At 37.9% G+C, this 14663-nt stretch overlaps 1 long non-coding RNA gene across 1 annotated transcript in view; it reads left to right on the top strand.

The window, feature by feature from the left end:
- LOC116786367 overlaps window positions 1–408 on the top strand; it is a 71704-nt gene extending 71296 nt beyond the window's left edge. Inside the window, exon 3 of the long non-coding RNA XR_004356895.1 lies at window positions 215–408. This is a non-coding gene — a long non-coding RNA (uncharacterized LOC116786367). The remainder of the gene's footprint in view (window positions 1–214) is intronic.
- Window positions 409–14663: the final 14255 nt, after the last annotated feature.

Genomic DNA, 14663 nt, shown 5'->3' with positions numbered 1-14663 from the left:
CTGGATATCCTGTCTTCAGATTTTCAGCTAGCTGCAGTGTGCAAAATAATGCCCTGCCACGATTATCTGTACTGAAGATATGGTATGATGAAAAGCTGGTTCTGTAAAAATATTTCTTAGGAACACAGTGTGCTGAGATTTTGTTCCCCCTCCCATAATATGGCTACTGTTAACTGTCTGATTGTTAATTTTGGTTTCTTTTTCTCTCTTTCAGCAACTGAATGTCAAGATGATGTCTATATTTCATGTGCATTAAGTGAATGGGGAAAGTTTCTCTGTGGATACCTTTTCTGCCTTTTAATAAATTCTTTCTTTTGCCTGAAGAGAATTAGAAGCTGGCTTTTGACCTCCATTAATTTTTTTAATTTAATAGTTCTCTGCATGCATTAATAAATATTATTAACCATACTTTGTACTGCAATGTTTCCATTTCCTCTTCCCCCTATGCTTTCTCATTTGCTGCAGCAGGTGCCCAGTTAAGAACAGATTGGGAAAAGCACATGGAACAAATAGAGGAAGTCTGGGCCATATCCCAGATCTTTCCCAAATACAGTCTTAGCATGTCTCTGTCTACGAGGCTGCTTTACAACTGACTGCTTCTCAAAGCAAAGCTATAATTATAAACTAAGGGTTGTTTGACAGCTTTCTCAAGGCAAATAGCATCACTTAAAATCCTGTAAGTTAAAAGTGATCCTAAGTGTTTTCTGACTGTGGTATCCTGGGTAGCTATTGCACGTGCAGATGTTCAGCCAGGCTGCACTCACTGGAGCTACCTTGGTTTCCACAGGGATACTTCTAGAACCAGGTAAAGCCATTTTAAGTGGTATCCTCCAAATCCTGCCTTTAATATCACGGTTCTTTCAGCAGATCTTGCAATATACCCCAAAATAAGTAATTCAGCTCCAAAGGTGGAGGAGACTCTAAGCTTAGAGCATAACCTGAGGTCAAGGTGTAGTTACCACTGCCAAATGGCAGCATAAGCCATCAGACCTGGAACCTTCCTAGGGCTTTGTAAAACAAGTAGTGCACGGAAGTCCAGTAGCTGTTTGTTCATTTGTTACAAAGGTAAATAATTCGCTTGCTTATTTGTTTGCTAGAGATAAGAAAAAAGAAGCACCTACCCCGGCAGTGTTAGGAGGCGATCCACTCACCAGGGCTCTGGATATGGATTCATCACGCAGGAACAACTGGCCCCTCTAGTGGAGGCAGCCGTGCACTGCAGCTGTGTGTTTGTGGAGATGACAATTAGCAGTGCGAATGCCGAGCAATGCAAATCCAGCCACAGGTTTTTTGCTAGACCCATAACTTGGTGACTCGCTCGCACGGTGTCACAACTGTGAAGCGATCTTTTCTAAAATGCCCTATTGTAAATCTTCAAAATGAAGGCCTCATTTTTTGATGATGTCCAGAAAAGATAAAAGAAGAGGAAAAAAGTCAACCTTCCTACTTATAACTTCCTTTGTGCTTCTCAAGGCACAGCATCTATTTTGCCACTGTCTCCTTGTCAATGCATGTTCTTTTCTCTAGAGGCTGTATGAATATTGTACAATGCCAAGTACAGCTACTGGCACTTAAAAAAACCCCTGAAATAATAAGTATAAAGGATATGCCTCATATAATGTAAAAAGACTATTGCTTCTTGTGGTATCATTTTCATCTATTGATGAAATTTTTTTTTATTCGGCATATTAATTTTTTTGTTTGTTATATATTCTTCTACATATTTTCAAGTGCAGGATGCTGTATGACAGGTTTGAACCCTTTGGCAGCAAGCATGTCTTTTTTTATTTAGTTTTCTGGGCCCCTTAGAAGCAGTCTGCAGGCTGAAAAAATCCCCATTTACATTTTACCAGGTAGATTGTTTGGATTCAGATAGTTAATGACTGGGAAGTAATTGAAAAGTATCTAATGGAATTTAACAATAATAAAGGATAATTTTGCATGAAAGTTTTTATAAAGGTCATTGTCAGAGGGAGTGGATTCAGAGTACTTTTCCATAGAAGAAACAGAAAGTATAGAAATGAATAGAATGAAGTAAGGAACTGCAAATCACGCGCAGAATGCACACACCCTTTGCTTGTTTTTCAAAAAGCTCTTTCATTCTGTTCCTTCCTGGAACTCCTCATTTGTTTATCTGTCACCACAGGCTTTGCCCACATCCGTCAGCGTCTGAACTCATGCTTTTCATTCTGTCTTCTTGCAACATCTTCTTTGGCATCTTCTTATAGAAACACTAACATCACTATCTAAAAAGGTAAAAGGTAAAAAAAGAGGGGATAACTTTGCTTGCACCAGAGAAACTTGTATCAAAACAGGTACACACATAGTTCTCAAAAATAAAAGCCTTGTTTTAGCTGATCAGTAAAATAGTCCATAGGTTTCCATGGCAGTTTTATTGGCTGGCTCAAGAGCATATCTCAATCAGACACTTATACTTTTTTGGTCCTATTGGGGCTCCTTAAGACAAACATTTTTTAAAGATTATGAAACATGTCAAACATGACAAAACTTAGGTGTAACAAATTATTCCCTAAGAGTTGGTACTAAAGCCAGTTTAGTGGTCCAGAAAACACAAAATAAAGGCAATCAATGCTCATTAAAGTGTCTGTTTCAGCCTTGTAACATGCAGTTTATGAACAAAATTTTGTGTTTCCTTCCATAGAACTCAGAGCAGGACACAGTGAAACTGCAGGTGTCAGAAGCCCGCAGAATGCTTAATTTTTATAGACTATTATAAACATAAAATGATCAATTAATAATTAATTTATTCCCAAATGCATCCAGCAGATGCATGTTAGGGGGGCACCTCTTCGGGAGCAACAGCACATGTTATAGCTGGTTCCATACACAGGAGCCTTCTGAAGGAGGAAAAGCTGGAAGAAGGCAGTACTAAAGCCAGTTATTTGTCAAATTAGCCTCAGAAAACCTTGGTGTTGCAAGACAGTGAATATGAAATAAGAATAAGGAGAATTTCCAAGTGACTTGAATACAGAAAGGGATGTAATCTGACAAATAGATGAGTAAATATCTTGACAGGGGAATGGCACAAGTTCAGTGATCCAATAGCTCTGGTTCAACCCAGACTTCAGTGATCCATTTTGCTGTGTCTATCCCAGATGTTTGAGAACACACAAACACACACACACAGGTGAAAGTGTCTTCTAAGAAAGAAGGGTGTTATTAAAAAATTCAAATCTGAATGCAGGTTTATGTATTAGAACCGCTTAACCATTTATATTTCACTATTTAATTCTGTCCTTAAATTTTGTTTATGCCAGAGAATATACACATGAAAGGTGTGTGATTTTCCCATTGACACTAAGGTCATGATGGTTTCCATTTTAATGGTTGTCACATACTATTTTTCTACAAATCACAATGTGATAAACTATAATGATGTCTTTTAAGATGTCATGGTATGATATATTAACAAGTATCTTGAGAAATCTAAATGGCAGTGTCATTGGCAGTATATTTCATAACAGCAACCCTATATTGTCAGAGAATCATGTCTTTCTATTTCCCTTCCTTCCTTCCTGCCTTCCTTCCTTCCTTCCTTCCTTCCTTCCTTCCTTCCTCCCCTTTTCCTCCCTTTCTTTCCTTCCCTTCTTTCCCATTCTTCCTTCCCTTCCTTTTTTGCTTTTTTTTGCTTCCCTTCCTTTCCTTCATTTATCTCATTTCTTCTTGCTACAATTAGTTCCATATAACTTTTGTTCCTGTTGTAACACCTGCCAAACCAGAGCAGTAATACTCCCACAAAATTTCGTTGCAGGGTGACTTCCCAGTACAGGTGCAGGTCTCTGATAGGGAACCCTTTAAAACAAGATCTGTAAGTCTGGGACAAACTGTATTGTTTGGAAGAAAACCAGAAATAAATAGAAAAAGAGTGGGTTTAAAATGTTTGTCTGAAACTGGTTACATCATGGATTACAGCCAGATGATTCATTGTCTACATTTTTGCTTCTGTAATTCCCACAGCTGCACCAAATATCTGAAAACCACTTCATTCTGGTTTTATACACATAAAAGGGATTTTCTCTCTAAGGAATGCTTTTTGTTTCAAGAAATCACACTAGAGCTTAATATTAGTAGTTATTGAAACACTTCTGAGTCCAGTCAAATCACAGAGCTAAAGAATTCAATGTCTTATCTATAAGAGATAGCTCTGAACTGTAACGACTGTAGATGTATTCTGCAGCTGTTGAGAAAAGATCCAGCATCATCCAAGATCAAATTAGAGATAACATCAAGTCTGTATTGGGAAATAAAAGAAATACAAATCCTTGAAGGGCAGGTGTAAATTGGATAAGCCCAAATCTTGTAAGACTAAGAGAATGCAAAATTTAGGGTTTGTATACCAGAAAAGTATCATATTATGTATGTGAGACAACATTAGTTGGGAATATTTGACTTCAGTGTGTAGTCAAAGAGTTGATGTATTTAAAAAAGAAAGGCAAGAAGAAATTCAGTTGTAACACTAAATCAAACTTACAAAAGTAGGAATATAGAAATTATGGGCAGGGCGAGGTACTATTGTAAATCTTGTGTGTGCAAATGAAACTAGTAAATCCATCTGTTGTGGACAAATCAAAGCCAATGTTTAACATCACATGTACCTGTAAATTTTAGTCCAATGTGTCTACCATACTGTTGCTTGTGTGTTTAGAAGCAGAAAATTAATCTATAAATTGGAACAGTAAGCTAGAGAAGCCAGTAAGATAGAAGCCTGAAACTCAGAATAAAAATAAATCAGTTTTGTTAGCCTCTAACAGATTGAAATCCTGGCAGGGTAGAAGAAATGCAAGGGCCCTGCTGTGAGACTGAGGCAGGCTCCATAGATATCTGATGAAGGTAAATGGTAGTATACTAATGAACCATTTGTGCCTGAAGGACCGATGTTGGAAAAGTTAAAGATGTTTATTATGTTTAGCAGAACTCTATAAAGCCTGCAAGGATTCTGCTGGCACCAAGAAAAGGAACTCAGCATCTTTATTCCATTCATGCATTCATAAACCCGTGATTGAAACCAAAACAAATTACATACATTAAAAAGAGTTTATGAGCCTTTTTTGCCACTGGATGGGAGGATCAGTGTTACCTGTCTGTTATTTTGGGCAGCTATTAGTCTAATGTGTTCATGAGAACTTATAATGCTGGCAACTCCAACATGCTAATTTTATCAAATCTGGTTTCATAGAAAGTTTCTCATTTATCTGGAACATTTAATTTATTAAAACAATTTATTTTAGAACTTTTCTAATCTATTTAAGTCAGGTCTAATCTCTTTTGGATTCTAAACAAGACATCAGTATGCTGGAAGTCCTTACCCACTTAGTGGCATATGAATATAATAATAATTTTTCTAGACTTCTAGTCACTAGTAATAGAAATGTTGACTGTTATTGGATTGAGGACAAACCTTTGTGGAAGTATAACACTAATAATAATAATAAGCTATTGACATTTCCTTGAAAATACCCATCTTATCTAGATTCTGTGAATACCTCTATCCCTGGAAATAAGTAGAAGAACCACCTAAGAAGCTGAAAAACTGTGCTCAGTCTCCTTGGTATCTCCAACAAGTAGTTTTTCTACTACACTCAGTGGGAGACAGTTTTCTTTCCCTGACTTGCCCTTGAATACTCATGTTTTTAATGAATTCTATCTTCTTACACCACAAAGAATCATAGAATCATTCAGGTTGGAGAAGACCTCTAACATCACCAAGTCAAACCACTAACCCAGCACTGCTAAGTGCACCACTGAACCATATCCCTAACTGCCACATCTACACATCTTTTAAATACCTCCAGGGACAGTCACTCCACCACTTCCCTGTGCAGCCTGTTCCAGTGCTTGACAGCCCTTTTAGTGAAGAAATTTTTCCTGATATCCAATCTAAACTTCCCCTGGTGCAATTGAGGCCATTTCATCTTGTCCTATTGCTTGTTACTTGGGAGTAGTAACATGTTCCTTCTTATGTGCATTTCAGTTTGTTCCCTTTTCTCACTTTGGACCCTAAATTTGTGCTCCACATTTATACCTACATTTACTTTCTAAATAAATTCTCCTGCTGTATATTTGATTTGAAATCTCATGTTCAAATTTTTGTTGCCATCAAACTTGTGTTGTAGTGCCCTTGCTAGCTTTCCTCTGTGCTAGTGCTGTTAATATTATGTCTGAAGCATCTGCAGGTTCTCCTTGAGCTTCATTCTCTGAGACCAGTCACGAGATATCACTATATCTTTTTCAAAATCTGTAGATTTTATTTGTGCTATCCCATCCCAAGCATTTTAAACACTACCATTCCATGCTAATGCTTATCTCAGTTCTCTATCGGTTGAAGCATTTTCAGAAAGTGCATCCTTCCCATTATTTTCATATTTTTCCATGTAGAAAATTGTCTCATGAATGCATTCATGGACTTGCTAGACAGCTTGTGTTCTGACACACTAATTTAGCAATAGATACTTGGGTAGCTGAATCACCTACTACTTGCATGTTATAGTGTAATAAAAATGAACTCTTCCTTCTATGGGCCTGTATGAGAAGCAGCAGTCCCAGTGCCTTGTTAGCCCACTGTGGTGGATTGACCTTGGCTAGATGCCAGGTGCCCACAAAGCCCCTCCTCTCCTTTGCAGGATGGGGGAGGAGAAAATATCTCCACCTTATGGGTGGAGGTAAAGGCAGTTTAATACAACAAAAGCAAGGTCTGCGTGCAGAAGCAAAGGAAAGCAAAGGATTTATTCTCTACTTCCCATCAGCAAGTGATCACGGAATCATAGAATATGGTGAGTTGGGAGGAACCTACAAGGTTCATGGAGTCCAACTCCTGACCCTGCACAGGACCATCCCCAAGAGTCACACCATGTGCATGAGAGTATTGCCCAGACACTTGAACTTGAACTCTATCAGGTTTGGTCCTGTGACCACTTCCCTGGGGAGCCTGTTCCAGCACCTGACCACCCTCTGGGTAAAGCACCTTTTTCTAATATCCAACCTAAACCTCCCCAGACACAACTTCAGGCCATTCCCTTGGGTCCTGTCGCTGGTCACCACAGAGAAAATATCAGTGCCTACCCCTCTTCTTCCCATCATGAGGAAGTTGTAACTGCAGTGAGGTCTCTCCTCAGTCTCCTCTTCTCCAGGCTGAACAGATTAAGTGCCCTCAGCTGCTCCTCATGCGGCTTCCCCTCAAGGCCCTTCACCATCTTCATTGCCCTCCTTTGGACACTTTCTAACAGCTTAATAGCTTCCTTATATTGTGGTGACCAAAACTGCACACAATATTCAAGGTGAGGCTGCACCAGTGCATAGTAGATGTCCAGATACTTCCTGGGACGCAAGGCCTCAGTGCACTCAACAGTCGCTCTGGAAGACAAACCTTGTAATAATGAATACCCCTCTTCCTCCTCCCTTCTCTTAGGTTGTCTATCTGAGCAGACATCATATGTTATGGAATATCTCTTTGGTCCACGAGTATCAGCTGTCCTGGCTACGTCCCCTCCCAAGATCTTGCCCACCTCTAGCCTACTGGTGAGGAGGTAATGTTGGAGAGACGGTGCTGATGCTGTGCAAGCAGTGCTCAGCAGTAGTCAAAACACTGGTGTGTTACCAACACCTTTCAAGATACTAATACACAGCACAGAGCTATGGGGGCTGCTGTGGAGAAAATAAGCTATGCCTCAACCAGACCTAGTACAAATATACAGACATTCAAGAGGAAAATAAAAGAAAATTATTTCTAAACAATGTAGTAGAGAAAATCAGTACGTTTGCCTTTAATGATAAATACAGTCTAATAATATCCATGCTCAATTTGGTTTGAATCCTTAATTTTGCAACACCAGTTTGAAAATTATCATTGTGTGTTCTACGTTCTTGGATACTGATTAAGCTTGCAAGCAAAAAGATCCTAAATTCTAATAGCATATGCCATTTATTAAAAGCCAAGGATATTACTGAAGTCCTGACATTCATGATCCTTCAGTCCTTAAATCGCTAAAAATCACTCTAATAAGATTCATGACTTACACCAGTATTATAATTATTGGTGCTAATTTTCCTCAGACCTGCTATTGACAAAGTATATGGACCAAATTACCCTCTGCAATCAGTTAAATTCTCTCACTCTGTTTCTCTGATGGTGGATGTGTAATGTAACTCATAAATGGGCACTTGTTTCACGTAGAGCTTACAATTTAAGCACTGGCTGACAATTTTAGACTTAGCAAAATTGGAGAACATCCATGGATTCAGTTTAACTTTTTAAAGTGACAGTAATTGAGGATCATAATTGTAATATTGAGCATACAGAGAAAAATAGAAGCATATGTGCACAGAAACAGAACAGTTGTCTTAGATCTGCTAAAGCAGTTGCCTTGAACAAAAATTAACATCTGTAGCTAGTAAGGCATTTTACAACCACTTTCTCCTTCACTCTAGTCCTTAGACTAAAGACTGGGAGAAGATGTCAACTGATGTTATAGCTCAATGGAAGAAAAAACCAGGTAGAATAGATGACAGAGAACCTTCTCTTATTTTGATTCAATACACAGCATGTTCATAGAAACAAAAAATGGATTTTTGGGGTTGGTTTGGTTTTGTTTTTTTTTTTCCCCAAGAAAAAAGAATATAAGGAAGGGTTCTAAGGCATTTCCTCAAAGGAAAACACCTTTTCTAATCCTACGCACTTCCTCCTATGTTATCCTTAAGGAAGTCTATCACCCAAAAGGAGGAAGTATCTGTATACAGGCACTTAAAATTATTCTTTTAATCTTTTCCTAGGCCGATGTGTGTTTCAATGATACATTCACTACTAGCAGAATATATGACACTCATCCAATACTTCTGTTGATCTTGTTAACCCATTATACACTGTTCAGTTATTTCACAATAGTTTTTCACTCAGAGGTTCTGGTCTAGCAATAGTAACAAGTTTACAAGGTTTACTTTCTTTAGATGAAGATTGTATGCAAGATTCTTTTGTTAGATTTCCCCTAAATTCATTATGAAATACTTTTTAAATAGAAACAGAACAAACAGTGTGCACAACCTCTGTTGGACAGGTAGCAGCTATGGGCTACTTAACCATAACTTTGATAACTGCTTCTCCTGCAGCTGTGCTTCAAACTACCTTTAAACTGTTAATGCAAGAATACATACATTCCCTTTTGGTGACAGCATGAGAAATGGAATATATAAACCTGCTTTTAGCAGAGAATTTGCCACAAGGTTCTTAAGCCTTCATTGGCTATTTTGTAAGTTCAAGCAGTTTGTGAACAGTGGCAGAAAAATCCCTTCAAAAGCATTTTCCTAACTCCAACCCAATTGTTTAATGCCAAAAGCAGTTCTAATCAACTTCTTTTTTACCCCCTTTTTCATACCTGAAGTCTAAAGAAAATGAGGACAACAGTAGAAAGAATTCATTATATACATATTAGTGTTCTGAAGTCAAGAAACAGGATTAATCATACCCAAAATACCCAGAAGAAAGTGTGTTTATAATCCCTGTACATTCTCATTAGGCACTTGAAACCAGTCTGTGGAAATCTTTAATTGGGGAAGAAATTCTATACAAAATCTTTGCCCCCGAATTGACTGAATCAGGGCTCTAGGGGAAAAACAACATGATTAGCTTTGGCAGTAGGCTCAGCTGAAAGTCTGAATAAGAAAACAGTTTCCCTTAAAGAATATTGCTGCCTGTTGGCCTAACTCAGAGCACACCTCTAACTGTGGTATGGACATCCCTACAGAAATCAGTGAATCTTATCCAGTGTAATTTTGAGTTCAGGAAAAAGGGCTCAGAGGTTGTTTTTTTCCTTTCTGATCCTATGAAGGTTACAGTAATCACAATCACCTATTCACAAATTTCTCCTTATTTTAACATAGATTGCACGTGGGGTAGACTTCAGTGATAACTAAATTCTGACTTTTTTTTCTAGTTTATTTTTAAGAAAAATCCTTTCCCTGTTTTCCCCCCTTTAATGTGCTAGTCCTCTCTTCCTCTGACCAGACTGTAACTAGGAAATTTAGGAGATGAAAACTACCAAATGTATTTGACTACGTAGATAGACTTGGAAGCTCTATCTCCATTCTCCAGCATCTCTCTGTCTCTCTGGTAAGTTCTATAGCCTTTGTGCTCAGGCCAAGAAACCTGGGATGGTAACTGAACATCACTGAACACACCATATGATAGCTGTGTTAGCCTGACAGAAAACAGAAAAGCTGCTGAAATTACCTAAATGGCACCAACCTAAGCCCAGAAAGTGCAGCACCAGTCTTGTCCTCCTGCTCTTCTGTTCCACTTTCACAGTGGTGGTAAAACACAAAAGAAACAGTGGAGGAAGAACTGGAGAGGAGATCTAGGATGGCAAAGGACAAAGTTGAATGACTCTACCACAAGCTAGCAGTGGACATTCTTCAAATAGATTAATAATGGTGAAGTAAGATGTTTTTAAAGAATTCTGCTGGGATGAGAAAGTTGTGTAGAGTGGGTAGAGTCAGAGTAAGGACAAAAATTGAAAAAGCATCATCTCTGAAGATGGGTGAGCAAAAGCAAAGCTGGGGCACAGGGACAACTTGGAAAGTTTGTGAGTAAAAGAGATGCCCAAAAAAGAAAAAAAAAAAGCTAAATCCTCACCAAAGGAACAGAGAATACTTCCATTAGCCCTCCTATGATGTGGAAATCCGAATAGCTATATTTTCTGGACAGGCAAATGTATGCAAATATATGTAAATATCATGCAGATTGTATCTTCAGCTTTTTTGATGCCTGGTGTAGTCAGGTCTATAATATAGTTATCCAGAAGGAATCAGTGAATTCCTGCTGGTGAGGCAGAAGCATTTGGGTATGGATGGAGATCAAGTAGTTTTTCTTCCAATTCTACTTTAATAACTGAAGCAGAGTGGATAACTCTCTGAATTAGGCCATGTGCTAACTGGAAGTCATTTGTAAAAACGATCAGAGGAGCCAAGTATCTATGCATTGAAATAAAGGGATATATGTCTTCTTCTAGGAATTCCAAACTATGAGACTGTTGCTATAAATCACACTTCAATTTTTGTGCTTCACATAAGGAGTCACCAGGGATTTGGGGAAAATCCATCCAGAGTTAACTATCTATAGCTTGTAAAATTAGCTAAGAAATAATTTACACTAATTTAAAATATTTTTTACAAGCAGATAGTATATAATGAGCAATATAAACCATTATTCTGTACTCTATATTGCACTTCTATTTAATTATTTTATATTTCTATTTAAATATTATAACCTGAGGTTTCACATTGGGTAAGGCTTTTTGACGAGTTCTGAAAAGACAACTGAATATCAGCATCTGTCCTTCAACAGACAAAGAGGCTCAAAGGCAGAAGAGGGAAGAAGATAACAGTGGCTACCATTTGATGGAACATTCCCAAGCATTTTTTGCAAATAGTTGCTCAAATGAATGAGCTGTAATTAACTATTCACATCCTTCTTGTGTTTGCTTTCCACAAATATTCCAGCATATTGGTTTATTGGCATGAATGATCAATGCGGTGATGACTTTGCATTTGTAATTATTATTATTATTTTTACTAGCAGGCAGATTCTGAGAGATATCCTCAACCAATTAGGAAAAAGCCACATGACTGATATGCCCAATAGAAGGAGTGCCTTCTGAATTTTTAATATCAGATACTTTGATTAAACTGCCATCCAATAACCTGCATATGAAAAATATTTATAGAAATTATTAAAAAAAATCAGATGTGAAAATAACAAATGAAAAATGAAGCAAAAGGCCTCTCATCACAAATGAATTATTATTTACCCAACTCTGTTGCTGATATTTGACTTTCTCCACTATTTCAGCGATATAATCAAGTTTTATAGAAACCTGAACTGCCCAGCAACTGGGTGACTCAAGGTAATTCAATGACTGTATTTCATCACTACATCCAGAAAGTAAAGTGCAACCAATAGTCAAGTTCAGCCCTGATGGTATCAGGAAGTCTGAGTTAAGCTGTAACATGCTATTTCACCTTGACTGCATCTTCATCATCTTATCTTTATCTAACAGGTCCACCACCAACTGACAGAAGAAGTTAAGACTGAGAAGGAGTGGTTCCATGTGTGAAACAAGCTTTGCATTGCTGAATTTATAATAACAGAAAACATTTGGTTTTCTGTTCTATTTACAGAGTACTGTATCAGGGAGGAAGAAATACAGTGCCCCATTTTGAGGTGTCTGTTTTCCTGCCTATCACTGGCACATTGCAGTTTCTTCTGAAGATGCAGCCCATCCCAGGAGCAGTTCTCTGTACTAGCACCATTTCAGGCTACTCAATACCACAGATAAAGGAAGTTTCAGCTAAACTCTGTAAGTGCTGGATTTATTTAAAGTTTTGGTTCACCCCTTTCATTATCAAATCTATAGCCTTCTCAGGAAGTTTTGTCACGTCTACCTTCTCTTTATTATGGAAAAGCAGTACTCTCCCTATTGTTAAGGTTGCAACTAGCTTTTCAAGTCCTATATTTGCCCTTCTTTAACTTTGGCTTGGAAATTGGTTTGGCCTTAAAATTTCCATACTTTGAAGGAAAAGAAGGATAATTAATTTTCTTCAAACAGTGTATAATCAAACTATTTTTGATTTAGAGGTCAATTAAAAATTACCATGATTGGAAATTTACTTATTTAATATTTTGCTACCTCAAAAGCTGCTTATTATAACCTCTTAAAACTTTTCCTGCACTTAGATCCATTTGATAACTCTCAGACTTCTTAATTAAAAATAAAAAACCCAAACCTGCAATTTTGGAAGTGTATTAGATTTTTCCTGAAGATTACCTTTGGCCATACTCTTGTCCCTTTATTTCATCAGATACTTTTGTTTTCTGTTGGATTCAGTAGGAAAAAAAGTGGTGGATCTTGAGAAGAAATAGTAAGATATCTTCACCATATCTGCAACTAGGAAAAAAAAAGATAAGTTCTCTAATTTTTTTTAATGGTTATTTGATAAATGAGACTGTGATGAGTTGACCTTCACTGGACATCAGCTGCTCCCCAAGCTGCTCCATCCCAACCCCTTCCCAGCTGGACATGGGGGGAGAAAATAAGACAGAAAATGACTCCTAGGTTGAGATAAGACAGTTTACTAAAGGAAAAGCAAAAGCAAAGGTTTCACCCACACAAGCGATGAGAAAAAAACCCCATTTATTCTCCACTTCTTATAAACAGGTCTCCAGCCCATGGTTGCTCTAGAACACAAACCTAAATAATGGATGCCCCCCATTTCTCATAATTTCCTTAGCTTTTATGTCTGAGCTGACATCATATGGTATGGAATATCCCTTTGTTCAATTTGAGTCAGCTGGCCTGGTTGTGTCCCTCCCCCAGAATCTTGCCCACGCGGAGCCTACTGATGGGGGGCAATGTTGGGGAGACAGCACTGATCCTGTGTGAGCACTGCTCAGCAGTAGACAAAACAATGGTGTGTTATCAAAGCCTTTCCAGCTCCCAATGCAAGGCACAGCACTGTGAGAGCTGATATGGGAAAATTTACTCAGTCAGCCACAATACAGAGAGTTTTTTTATTACAAGGCTCATCTACATTAGTATATCAACTCATGTCAGTAACGTGCTCCTGGAATGAACCTTTTGATGGTCCCCATTCACTAAACCTACCTGTATCCTATTCTGTCCAGAAGTCCTGGCTGGAGCTAGTCCTAAGGAAAGACACCTGAGAAATACAATGTGAATGCCAGGTACTCAGTGTCTGCTGCTTCTCTTCATACATAGATCTGCTCTAGTTGTATCCCTTCACTTGTTCCCCTTGATGTAGCCAGAAGACTACAGAACCCTTTGTGAAAGATGAAAGCATCTGCCACAAGACCAGTAGCACATGCAGAAGAAGGAGAACACAGGGAAGGTCCTCACTGTGGAACCAAGTCAGCAGTCAGAAAAAGCAGGCAATTAACAAGGAAAGCTAAAAGGCATGTAAAAAGAATACCTTACTGATGGCATTGAGAAGGAATATTTTAACTAAATCAGAAGCAAATGAAATCCTTCAAATGGCACAGATCCAGAACTTGACCAGGGTTGCAAAATTGTCAATCACTATGCAGGAAAAACAGAAGTATTCATCATTAGCATGATGTATTCATCTCTTACAGTGATTAATTAAATACTTTCTATTCCATTAGTAACTGGGGAGGATGTGAAACAAAAACCATTAAGCATTTTAGAATCTACTGTGCCCGATAACTTGCACCCAATAGTATTAATGAATTGGCTTAGGAGCTCTCTGAATATTAATGTTGATTTTGAACAAATTTTGATTTGTGGGGAAAAAAGTTCCAGAGGACTAGTAAAGAGTGCTGCTATTTTAAAAAGAGAGAAATGAGATGATATGAGGAGCTATAGGCTACTTAGTCTGATATCAGCTTCTCTTAAAACCATGGAAGGGCTTGCATGGGACACAATCAGTAAGAAATTTAAGATTTTAGCATAAATAATGCCAGATAATGTGGTTTTATGGAAAATAGATCTTATAACAGAAATGTGTTATCATTTTTTCATAAGATCATCTAAGTCTGGGTGATAAAGAGTTGACATAATATGCTTAGATTTCTGGGTTAGTGTCATCCTATTTATGTTACATTGCAAATTTTAAAAATA

The sequence above is a fragment of the Chiroxiphia lanceolata genome, chromosome 4 (assembly GCF_009829145.1).
Source record: "Chiroxiphia lanceolata isolate bChiLan1 chromosome 4, bChiLan1.pri, whole genome shotgun sequence".
NCBI lineage: Eukaryota > Metazoa > Chordata > Aves > Passeriformes > Pipridae > Chiroxiphia > Chiroxiphia lanceolata.
The sequence above is the reverse complement of the archived record's forward strand: the minus strand, read 5'-3'. Positions and strand labels throughout refer to the sequence as shown.